This window comes from Rhipicephalus microplus, unplaced genomic scaffold (assembly GCF_043290135.1).
Source record: "Rhipicephalus microplus isolate Deutch F79 unplaced genomic scaffold, USDA_Rmic scaffold_427, whole genome shotgun sequence".
Taxonomy (NCBI): Eukaryota; Metazoa; Arthropoda; class Arachnida; order Ixodida; family Ixodidae; genus Rhipicephalus; species Rhipicephalus microplus.
The window spans coordinates 76055-87353 of NW_027464991.1; the positions used below are offsets into that span (position 1 = coordinate 76055).

The 11299-nt window shown below is 61.6% G+C and overlaps 1 non-coding gene across 1 annotated transcript; it reads right to left on the bottom strand.

The window, feature by feature from the left end:
• Nucleotides 1-907: 907 nt before the first annotated feature.
• Nucleotides 908-2722, bottom strand: LOC142794436 (small subunit ribosomal RNA). Its single transcript, XR_012892339.1, has one exon. It is a non-coding gene; the product is annotated as a small subunit ribosomal RNA (ribosomal RNA).
• Between the last annotated feature and the right edge of the window lie 8577 nt (nt 2723-11299).

Here is an 11299-nt window from a genome sequence, read left to right on the forward strand (position 1 = left end):
TTCCCAAAGCGCGCAGACCCGCTAATCGCGACGAGCGCGACGTGGCCGTGCCGCCTTTCCCTCGGCAGCAAGCAAAACGCCTGGCAACGTCGACGCTCCCCTAACCGCGATCTCGCACCGTGTTTCGTGTGGCGAATTCAAAAGCCGGCCGGCGCTGCTGCAACCATTACGGTCGGTACGCATACGCCGCGGAGGGCGGGACGGTCATCGGAGCGTGCGGTTCCTCCATCGAGTACTGCGCACCTCGGCCGTCGCATCGCCGTGCCATGACCGGCCGCGCGTCAACGCGAACCGGTGCCAGCGAGATCCCTCGCCTGCAAGAACCGACCGGCAGCCTCCGTCACCCGAGGACGCGGAGGCGCTTGCCGCGGACGGCGGGACGGTATGCACTGGTGCACAGCGGACCCGTCACATCGCCAGTTCCTTGACCGACCGCCGACGCTTGTGCCGTTCCTCTCGTACTTGGCAGTCGCCGCGCGATTGTCGGGTCTCGTTCTTGCACGCTCGAACGGTCGGGAGGGCACTCGGCTGGCGTTTCGGGAACGCGCAGCCTCGCCTTCTACCGACGTAACCACGACTCGCCGTTCGCGCTCCGCCGCTCCTGTTTACAGTACTAGGCGGTCCCGCAGCGGTCGGGTCGCGCATTTCGAGCGCTTCGAGCCACGGTGCAGTGGCGGGTCGAAAGCCGACCTATGAGTGCGTTGCGCCGTTTGTACCCGCGTCCGCCACCTGGCCGACCGTCCAAGGTCGCGGTGTTGGCGTCCGCTGGGCGCAACAATTTGTCACGGGGTGCCGCTCCACATTCAGGCAGCCCCGTGGGGAAAAGCCGACCCCGCGTCCAAACGGGGTCAGCGGCAGAAAGTGTCGGGCGCAGACGCAGCTGAGGCGCTCACCCTTCACAATCCGTTAATGATCCTTCCGCAGGTTCACCTACGGAAACCTTGTTACGACTTTTACTTCCTCTAAATGATCAAGTTTGGTCATCTTTCCAACAGACCGGCGCAACCGAAAGGCCGCGCCGGACATCGGTCCGAAGACCTCACTAAATCATTCAATCGGTAGTAGCGACGGGCGGTGTGTACAAAGGGCAGGGACGTAATCAACGCGAGCTTATGACTCGCGCTTACTGGGAATTCCTCGTTCAAGGGGAACAATTGCAAGCCCCTATCCCAATCACGAAAGAAGTTCCACGGGTTACCCAGTCTTTTCAGACAGGGATAAAGACACGCTGCTTCCTTCAGTGTAGCGCGCGTGCGGCCCCGGACATCTAAGGGCATCACAGACCTGTTATTGCTCTGTTTCGTGCGGCTAGGAGCCGCTTGTCCCTCTAAGAAGGTTGTAAGGTGCTGGGAACCCCGCACCTATTTAATAGGCTAGAGTCTCGTTCGTTATCGGAATTAACCAGACAAATCGCTCCACCAACTAAGAACGGCCATGCACCACCATCCACCGAATCAAGAAAGAGCTCTCAATCTGTCAATCCTCCCAGTGTCCGGGCCGGGTAAGTTTTCCCGTGTTGAGTCAAATTAAGCCGCAGGCTCCACTCCTGGTGGTGCCCTTCCGTCAATTCCTTTAAGTTTCAGCTTTGCAACCATACTTCCCCCGGAACCCAAATACTTTGGTTTCCCGGAAGCTGCCCGCCGAGTCATTTGAGTAACTCAGGCGGATCGCTGGTTGGCATCGTTTATGGTCAGAACTAGGGCGGTATCTGATCGCCTTCGAACCTCTGACTTTCGTTCTTGATCAATGAAAACATTCTTGGCAAATGCTTTCGCAGTAGTTCGTCTTGCGACGGTCCAAGAATTTCACCTCTAGCGCCGCAATACGAATGCCCCCGTCCGTCCCTCTTAATCATTACCTCGTATTCCAAAAACCAACAGAACAGAAACGAGGTCTTGTTCTATTATTCCATGCAAGTTTATTCAGGCGACTCGCCTGCGTTGAGCACTCTAATTTTTTCAAAGTAAAAGCACCGGCCATCTCGAGGCACACAATGAAGTGCACCAAGAAAGAACCGGCATGATGTTCAGTCCGAGCCGTCGCATCGGGTAGATGCACTACTCGTCTGGAACTGAGATCCAACTACGAGCTTTTTAACCGCAGCAGCTTTAGTATACGCTATTGGAGCTGGAATTACCGCGGCTGCTGGCACCAGACTTGCCCTCCAATTGATCCTCGTTAAAGGATTTAGAGTGTACTCATTTCAATTACGGGGCCTCAAAAGAGTCCCGTATTGTTATTTTTCGTCACTACCTCCCCGTGCCGGGAGTGGGTAATTTGCGCGCCTGCTGCCTTCCTTGGATGTGGTAGCCGTTTCTCAGGCTCCCTCTCCGGAATCGAACCCTGATTCTCCGTTACCCGTAACAACCATGGTAAGCAAGTAACCTACCATCGAAAGTTGATAAGGCAGACACTTGAAAGAAACGTCGCCGGCTCGTGGCCATGCGATCAGCACAAAGTTATCCAGAGTCACCACACAATACGGGCCGAAACCCGATCGATCTTGGTCTAATAAAAGCACCCGTTACCCAAAGGGCTCCAGGCTCACTGCATGTATTAGCTCTAGAATTGCCACAGTTATCCAAGTAGGAAGAAACGATCTAAGGAACCATAACTGATTTAATGAGCCATTCGCGGTTTCGCCTTATTTCGGCATGTACTTAGACATGCATGGCTTAATCTTTGAGACAAGCATATGATTACTGGCAGGATCAACCAGGTAATCGTTCGACTGCGCGTCCGTCCTCGCCTTCGGCGGGCCGGACGCAGTCTGTGTGCGGCGGAGGCCACCTTCAGGCGCCCCAACACGCTTATTTTGCACTCCGAGATGACGGCGTTCGAGCTCGCTACGGCACAACCTTCCCGAAAGACGAGTGGGAGCCGTGCGGCAAGAAGCACGTTCATGCTCGCTCTTTTTCGTTGCATCGACTCGGTCGCGCCGTGCGGGTTGCCCAAGCCCGCTGCACTGTCGGTGGACCGGCCGGAACTAGCAACGGAGCCGAGACTGCAAAGCCGCCAGACGACGGGTCACGCCCGCGTCTTCGGCGCTTTCGCATCTGAATCGCCCGAGGACGACACGGAACACACCTCGATATCGTGGTAAAACGGCACCGTCCGACAACCAGCCCCTAACGCATCAAGCGGATGAGGCTGCAGACGACTGCCGTGGATTCCCCTGGAGCAGACCCGAGGACACGCTTGACGAGGCCGAAGCCCGCCGCATATCAGACACCCGGTCGCTTTCGCGTACGCCGCTCACGAGAACCCCCACATAATAGCAGCGATAAGTACCCAGACCTCCTTGGGCACTAATACGAGCGTACTCGAGAAAATTTCACCGCGGGTGTGCCCCGAAACGTGTGGCACGTTGAGCGTGCCACAAGTCTACGTCGCTCTCAAACCCGCCGAGGTCGTAGAATTTGCGACCCTACTCACGAAATTCCCACCGAGGATACGGCCGCAAACGTACCGCACCTTGGGTAGGCCACGAGTTTGTGCAACACTACGCTGACGGCACAGCACCGAGGTCGTGCGCGCACGCACGGGAAAATTCCGCCGCGGTTTCTGCCGAAAACGTGAGGCACCACGACTCTCCGCAAGTTCGCGTCGACTGCGAAAGACCGAAGTCGTGAACGACGTGTCCGCTACTCGCCGCCGACACGCTGGACACCAAACGTACAACGACTCGACGGCGTCGTAGAGGCCCACGACGCGGTTTTCCTTAACGACGTCTCGGCGTGGCACCGACAGGTTAGAACGGCCGACCAACGTTCCCTGTCCGCCGTTCGGCTCAGTCGAAGGGCTCGGCGACTTCGGCAACGCTGCGAAGCCGCACGGTGACGCACGCCATGTCCCCATTTTTTTTTTTTTTCTTTCTGCGTCTGCCGGGGTGCCCCTATAATAGCAGCGATAAGCACCCAGACCGCCGTGGGTCGCTCGCCCCGGCTGACGTGGTTTTTCGTACTCCTGCGGCGGTCGCCGTCAAGCACGTCCAAATACGCTACTTTCGTGGGCGCATTCACGCTCTTTCGCTTCGCCGGAGTGCCAGCACTCACTCTGCCAAAAACGGCGAACATCCGAGCGGCGGTTCCCACTTTTGCGTCGGCGTCGCAAACCCCGCCCCGGCAGACGAGGTTTGCCGTACTCGTGCGACGGTGGCCGGCGGGCACGTCGAAAGACGCCGATATCGTGCGCGAATTGGCGCACCTTGGCTTCACCGGAGTGCCGCCACTGACTCCTCCAAAAACGGCGAAGATCCGAGCGGCGCTTCCCACTTTCGCATCGGCGTCCCGAACTCCGCCCCGGCTGACGCGGTTTACCGTACTCGTGCGACGGTCGCCGGCGAGCACGTGGAAAGACGCCGATATCGTGCCCGAATCGGCTCCGTTCGGCTTCGCCGGAGTGCCAGCACTGGCTCGGCGAAAGACGACGAACATCCGAGCGACGGTTCTCACTATTGCGTACGCGTCGCAAACCCCGCCCCGGCAGACGCACTTTGCCGTACTCGTGCGACGGTCGCCGGCGAGCACGTAGAAAGACGCCGATATCGTGCCGGAATCGGCCCCGTTTGGCTTCGCCGGAGTGCCAGCACTCACTCGGCCACAAACGGCGAACATCCGAGCGGCGGTTCCCACTTAGCCGTCGGCGTCCCGAACTCCGCCCCGGCAGACGCGGTTGCCGAGCTCGTGCGACTAGCGACCGCGAAGCCGTCTCGCGACGCCGCTTTCGTGCGCGGCTCCCACTGCGACCTGGGTCACCCGAGGTCGACGAGCAAGAAAGAATGTCGAAAAAAAATTTTTTTTTTTTTGCGTCTGCCGGGGTGCCCCTATAATAGCAGCGATAAGCACCCAGACCGCCATGGGTCGCTCGCCCCGGCTGACGTGGTTTTTCGTTTTCCTGCGGTGGTCGTCGTCAAGCACGTCCAAACACGCCACTTTCGTGGGCGCATTCGCGCTCTTTCGCTTCGCCGGAGTGCCAGCACTCACTCTGCCAAAAACGGCGAACATCCTAGTGGCGGTTCCCACTTTTGCGTCGGCGTCGCCAACCCCGCCCCGGCATACGCGGTTTGCCGTACTCGTGCGGCGGTGGCCGGCGGGCACGTCGAAAGACACCGATATCGTGCGCGAGTCGATGCTTCTTGGTCTCGCAGGAGGGCCGCCACTCACTCCTGCAAAAACGGCGAAGATCCGAGCGGCGCTTCCCACTTTTTCGTCGGCATCGCAAACCTCGCCCCGGCAGACGCGCTTTGCCGTACTCGTGCGACGGTCGCCGGCGAGCACGTCGAAATACGCCGATATCGTGCCCGAATCGGCCCCGTTTCGCTTCGCCGGAGTGCCAGCACTCACTCGGCCAAAAACGGCGAACATCCGAGCAGCGGTACCCACTTAGCCGTCGGCATCCCGAACTCCGCGCCGGCTGACGCGGTTGCCGAGCTCGTGCGACTAGCGACCGCGAACGCGTCTCGCGACGCCGCTTTCGTGCGCGGCTCCCATTGCGACCTGGGTTACCCGAGCTCGACCAGCAAAAAAGAAGGTCGAAAAAAAATTTTTTTTTTCTGCGTCTGCCGGGGTGCCCCTATAATAGCAGCGATAAGCACCCAGACCGCCGTGGGTCGCTCGCCCCGGCTGACGTGGTTTTTCGTACTCCTGCAGCGGTCGCCGTCAAGCACGTCCAAATACGCCACTTTCGTGGGCGCTTTCGCGCTCTTTCGCGTCGCCGGTGTGCCAGCACTCACTCTGCCAAAAACGGCGAACATCCTAGTGGCGGTTCCCACTTTTGCGTCGGCGTCGCCAACCCCGCCCCGGCATACGCGGTTTGCCGTACTCGTGCGGCGGTGGCCGGCGGGCACGTCGAAAGACACCGATATCGTGCGCGAGTCGATGCTTCTTGGTCTCGCAGGAGGGCCGCCACTCACTCCTGCAAAAACGGCGAAGATCCGAGCGGCGCTTCCCACTTTTTCGTCGGCATCGCAAACCTCGCCCCGGCAGACGCGCTTTGCCGTACTCGTGCGACGGTCGCCGGCGAGCACGTCGAAATACGCCGATATCGTGCCCGAATCGGCCCCGTTTCGCTTCGCCGGAGTGCCAGCACTCACTCGGCCAAAAACGGCGAACATCCGAGCAGCGGTACCCACTTAGCCGTCGGCATCCCGAACTCCGCGCCGGCTGACGCGGTTGCCGAGCTCGTGCGACTAGCGACCGCGAACGCGTCTCGCGACGCCGCTTTCGTGCGCGGCTCCCATTGCGACCTGGGTTACCCGAGCTCGACCAGCAAAAAAGAAGGTCGAAAAAAAATTTTTTTTTTCTGCGTCTGCCGGGGTGCCCCTATAATAGCAGCGATAAGCACCCAGACCGCCGTGGGTCGCTCGCCCCGGCTGACGTGGTTTTTCGTACTCCTGCAGCGGTCGCCGTCAAGCACGTCCAAATACGCCACTTTCGTGGGCGCTTTCGCGCTCTTTCGCGTCGCCGGTGTGCCAGCACTCACTCTGCCAAAAACGGCCAACATCCGAGCGGCGGTTCCCACTTTTGCGTCGGCGTCGTAAACCCCGCCCCGGCAGACGCGGTTTGCCCTACTCGTTCGACGGTCGCCGGCGAGCGCGTCGAAAGACGCCGATATCGTGCGCTAATTGGCGCTCCTTGGCTTCTCCGGAGTGCCGCCACTCACTCCTCCAAAAACGGCGAAGATCCGAGCGGCGTTCTCCACTTTCGCATCGGCGTCCCGAACTCCGCCCGGGCTGACGCGGTTTACCGTACTCGTGCGACGGTCGCCGCCGGGCACGTCGAAAGACGCCGATATCGTGCCGTAATCGGCCCCGTTTGGCTTCGCCCGAGTGCCAGCACTCACTCGGCCAAAAACGGCGAACATCCGAGCAGCGTTTCCCACTTTCGCATCGGCGTCCCGAAGCCCGCCCCGGCAGACGCGGTTTGCCCTACTCGAGCGACGGTCGCCGGCGATCACGTCGAAAGGCGCCGAATTCGTGCACGAATCGATGCTTCTTGGTCTCGCAGGAGGGCCGCCACTCACTCCTGCAAAAACGGCGAAGATCCGAGTTGCGCTTCCCACTTTTTCGTCGGCGTCCCGAACTACGCCCCGGCTGACGCGGTTTACCGTACTCGTGCGACGGTCGCCGGCGGGCACTTCAAAATACGCCGATTTCGTGGGCGCATTCACGCTGTTTCGCTTCCCTGGAGTGCCAACACTCACTCTGCCGAAAGCGGCGATCATCCGAGCGGCGGTTCCCACTTTTGCGTCGGCTTCGCAAACGGCGCCCCGGCAGACGCGCTCGTGCGACGTACTCGTGCGACGGTCGCCGGCGAGCACGTCGAAAGACGCCGATATCGTGCTCGAATCGACCCCGTTTCGCTTCGCCGGAGTGCTGCCAGTCACGGCGCAGAGAACGGCGAACAAGTGTTTTTTTTTTTTTTCCTAGAATTTGTGTTATAGAAGGCACATTTGATATCGGACGATAATTTTCAACTTTATCACGCGCACCGATTTTCGTGTAGAGGTTTGCAAGTTTATGGGAATTTCTCCACTTGGAATAATGCGATTTAGTAGTACTACGAGAACTTCATGGATGTACTCAAGGGTACGGGGCAAGTCAGTTACGTCAACACCTGCAGATTTTTTACACTTCAAACTGAAAATTGTTGGTTGTGAGTCCTCGTGTGATATTAAAGGCCGATTCGCTAACACATAGAACAAAGAAAGAAAGGAAGAAAAAACGCCCGCGCTCGCTCAAGAAACCTGGGTTCGCAACAAGTGGCAACAACAAGCAACCGAGCGAGTGCGCCAAAACCCGTGGCGGCCGAACAAACGCGAAGTCCCAACCGCGTCAGCCGGGGCGGCACGGGACAGGAAAAATCACTTCAGCCGGGGCGGCGGGGCACCGAATAAACCTCGTCACCTCGTCGCAGGATAAAAGAGGAAACAAAAAGTCTAAACAGCGTCTGCTGGAGCGAATGCGTAATAAAACAACAACAACAACAAAAAAAAAACACCCGCGCTCAAGAAGTCTGCAATCCTCACAAAAGGCGACTGTGACCGAGCAGCGTCAGCCGGGGCCGTGCGGAAACGGAAAAACCGCGACTACCGGGGCGTCGAGGCACCGAAAAATCCACTTCAGCCGCGGCGAAAAAAAAAACAAAAAGAAAGACGGAGGGGGGGGGGGGAACCACGTCTGCCGGGGCGAAGGAAAAAAAAAAACGCGTCTGCCGGGGCGAGCCCGGGTGCGGCACCACCGGGAAAACTGTGGCAAACAGACATGGCGATCGAGTGAGTGGGCCGCCAGCCAGGCTCAGCCAAAAAGTGCAAAGTCCGAACTGCGTCAGCCGGGGCGGCAAAAACCGCGTCAGCCGGGGCGGCGCAAAAAACCGCGTCTGCCGGGGCGGCACGAAACCGCGTCAGCCGGGGCGGGGCGAAAACTGCGTCAGCCGGGGCGAAAAGAAAAAAAAAAACGCGTCTGCCGGGGCAAGCCCGGGTGCGGCACCACCGGGAAAACTGTGGCAAACAGACATGGCGATCGAGTGAGTGGGCCGCCAGCCAGGCACAGCCGAAAAGTGCAAAGTCCGAACCGTGTCAGCCGGGGCGACGCAAAAACCGCGTCAGCCGGGGCGGCGCGAAAACCGCGTCAGCCGGGGCGGCACGAAACCGCGTCAGCCGGGGCGGCGCGAAAACTGCGTCAGCCGGGGCGGCGCGAAAACCTCGTCAGCCGGGGCGAGCGAAAAGGGGGGGGGGGAACCACGTCTGCCGGGGCGAAAGAAAAAAAAACGCGTCTGCCGGGGCGAGCCCGGGTGCGGCACCACCGGGAAGACTGTGGCAAACAGACATGGCGATCGAGTGAGTGGGCCGCCAGCCAGGCTCAGCCCAAAAAGTGCCAAGTCCGAACTGCGTCAGCCGGGGCGGCAAAAACCGCGTCAGCCGGGGCGGCGCGAAAACCGCGTCTGCCGGGGCGGCGCGAAAACTGCGTCTGCCGGGGCGAGCCCGGGTGCGGCACCACCGGGAAAACTGTGGCAAACAGACATGGCGATCGAGTGAGTGGGCCGCCAGCCAGGCACAGCCGAAAAGTGCTAAGTCCGAACTGCGTCTGCCGGGGCGGCACGAAACCGCGTCAGCCGGGGCGGCGCGAAAACCGCGTCTGCCGGGGCGGCACGAAACCGCGTCAGCCGGGGCGGCGCGAAAACTGCGTCAGCCGGGGCGAGCCCGGGTGCGGCACCACCGGGAAAACTGTGGCAAACAGACATGGCGATCGAGTGAGTGGGCCGCCAGCCAGGCACAGCCGAAAAGTGCTAAGTCCGAACTGCGTCTGCCGGGGCGGCACGAAACCGCGTCAGCCGGGGCGGCGCGAAAACCGCGTCTGCCGGGGCGGCACGAAACCGCGTCAGCCGGGGCGGCGCGAAAACTGCGTCAGCCGGGGCGAGCCCGGGTGCGGCACCACCGGGAAAACTGTGGCAAACAGACATGGCGATCGAGTGAGTGGGCCGCCAGCCAGGCACAGCCGAAAAGTGCTAAGTCCGAACTGCGTCAGCCGGGGCGGCAAAAACCGCGTCAGCCGGGGCGGCGCAAAAAACCGCGTCTGCCGGGGCGGCACGAAACCGCGTCAGCCGGGGCGGCGCGAAAACTGCGTCAGCCGGGGCGAAAGAAAAAAAAAAAACGCGTCTGCCGGGGCGAGCCCGGGTGCGGCACCACCGGGAAAACTGTGGCAAACAGACATGGCGATCGAGTGAGTGGGCCGCCAGCCAGGCACAGCCGAAAAGTGCTAAGTCCGAACTGCGTCTGCCGGGGCGGCACGAAACCGCGTCAGCCGGGGCGGCGCGAAAACCGCGTCTGCCGGGGCGGCACGAAACCGCGTCAGCCGGGGCGGCGCGAAAACTGCGTCAGCCGGGGCGAGCCCGGGTGCGGCACCACCGGGAAAACTGTGGCAAACAGACATGGCGATCGAGTGAGTGGGCCGCCAGCCAGGCACAGCCGAAAAGTGCTAAGTCCGAACTGCGTCTGCCGGGGCGGCACGAAACCGCGTCAGCCGGGGCGGCGCGAAAACCGCGTCTGCCGGGGCGGCACGAAACCGCGTCAGCCGGGGCGGCGCGAAAACTGCGTCAGCCGGGGCGAGCCCGGGTGCGGCACCACCGGGAAAACTGTGGCAAACAGACATGGCGATCGAGTGAGTGGGCCGCCAGCCAGGCACAGCCGAAAAGTGCAAAGTCCGAACCGTGTCAGCCGGGGCGACGCAAAAACCGCGTCAGCCGGGGCGGCGCGAAAACCGCGTCAGCCGGGGCGGCACGAAACCGCGTCAGCCGGGGCGGCGCGAAAACTGCGTCAGCCGGGGCGGCGCGAAAACCTCGTCAGCCGGGGCGAGCGAAAAGGGGGGGGGGGGGGAACCACGTCTGCCGGGGCGAAAGAAAAAAAAAACGCGTCTGCCGGGGCGAGCCCGGGTGCGGCACCACCGGGAAGACTGTGGCAAACAGACATGGCGATCGAGTGAGTGGGCCGCCAGCCAGGCTCAGCCCAAAAAGTGCCAAGTCCGAACTGCGTCAGCCGGGGCGGCAAAAACCGCGTCAGCCGGGGCGGCGCGAAAACCGCGTCTGCCGGGGCGGCGCGAAAACTGCGTCAGCCGGGGCGAGCCCGGGTGCGGCACCACCGGGAAAACTGTGGCTAACAGACATGGCGATCGAGTGAGTGGGCCACCAGCCAGGCTCAGCCAAAAAGTGCCAAGTCCGAACTGCGTCAGCCGGGGCGGCAAAAACCGCGTCAGCCGGGGCGGTGCAAAAAAACCGCGTCTGCCGGGGCGGCACGAAACCGCGTCAGCCGGGGCGGCGCGAAAACTGCGTCAGCCGGGGCGAAAGAAAAAAAAAACGCGTCTGCCGGGGCGAGCCCGGGTGCGGCACCACCGGGAAAACTGTGGCAAACAGACATGGCGATCGAGTGAGTGGGCCGCCAGCCAGGCACAGCCGAAAAGTGCTAAGTCCGAACTGCGTCTGCCGGGGCGGCACGAAACCGCGTCAGCCGGGGCGGCGCGAAAACCGCGTCTGCCGGGGCGGCACGAAACCGCGTCAGCCGGGGCGGCGCGAAAACTGCGTCAGCCGGGGCGAGCCCGGGTGCGGCACCACCGGGAAAACTGTGGCAAACAGACATGGCGATCGAGTGAGTGGGCCGCCAGCCAGGCACAGCCGAAAAGTGCTAAGTCCGAACTGCGTCTGCCGGGGCGGCACGAAACCGCGTCAGCCGGGGCGGCGCGAAAACCGCGTCTGCCGGGGCGGCACGAAACCGCGTCAGCCGGGGCGGCGCGAAAACTGCGTCAGCC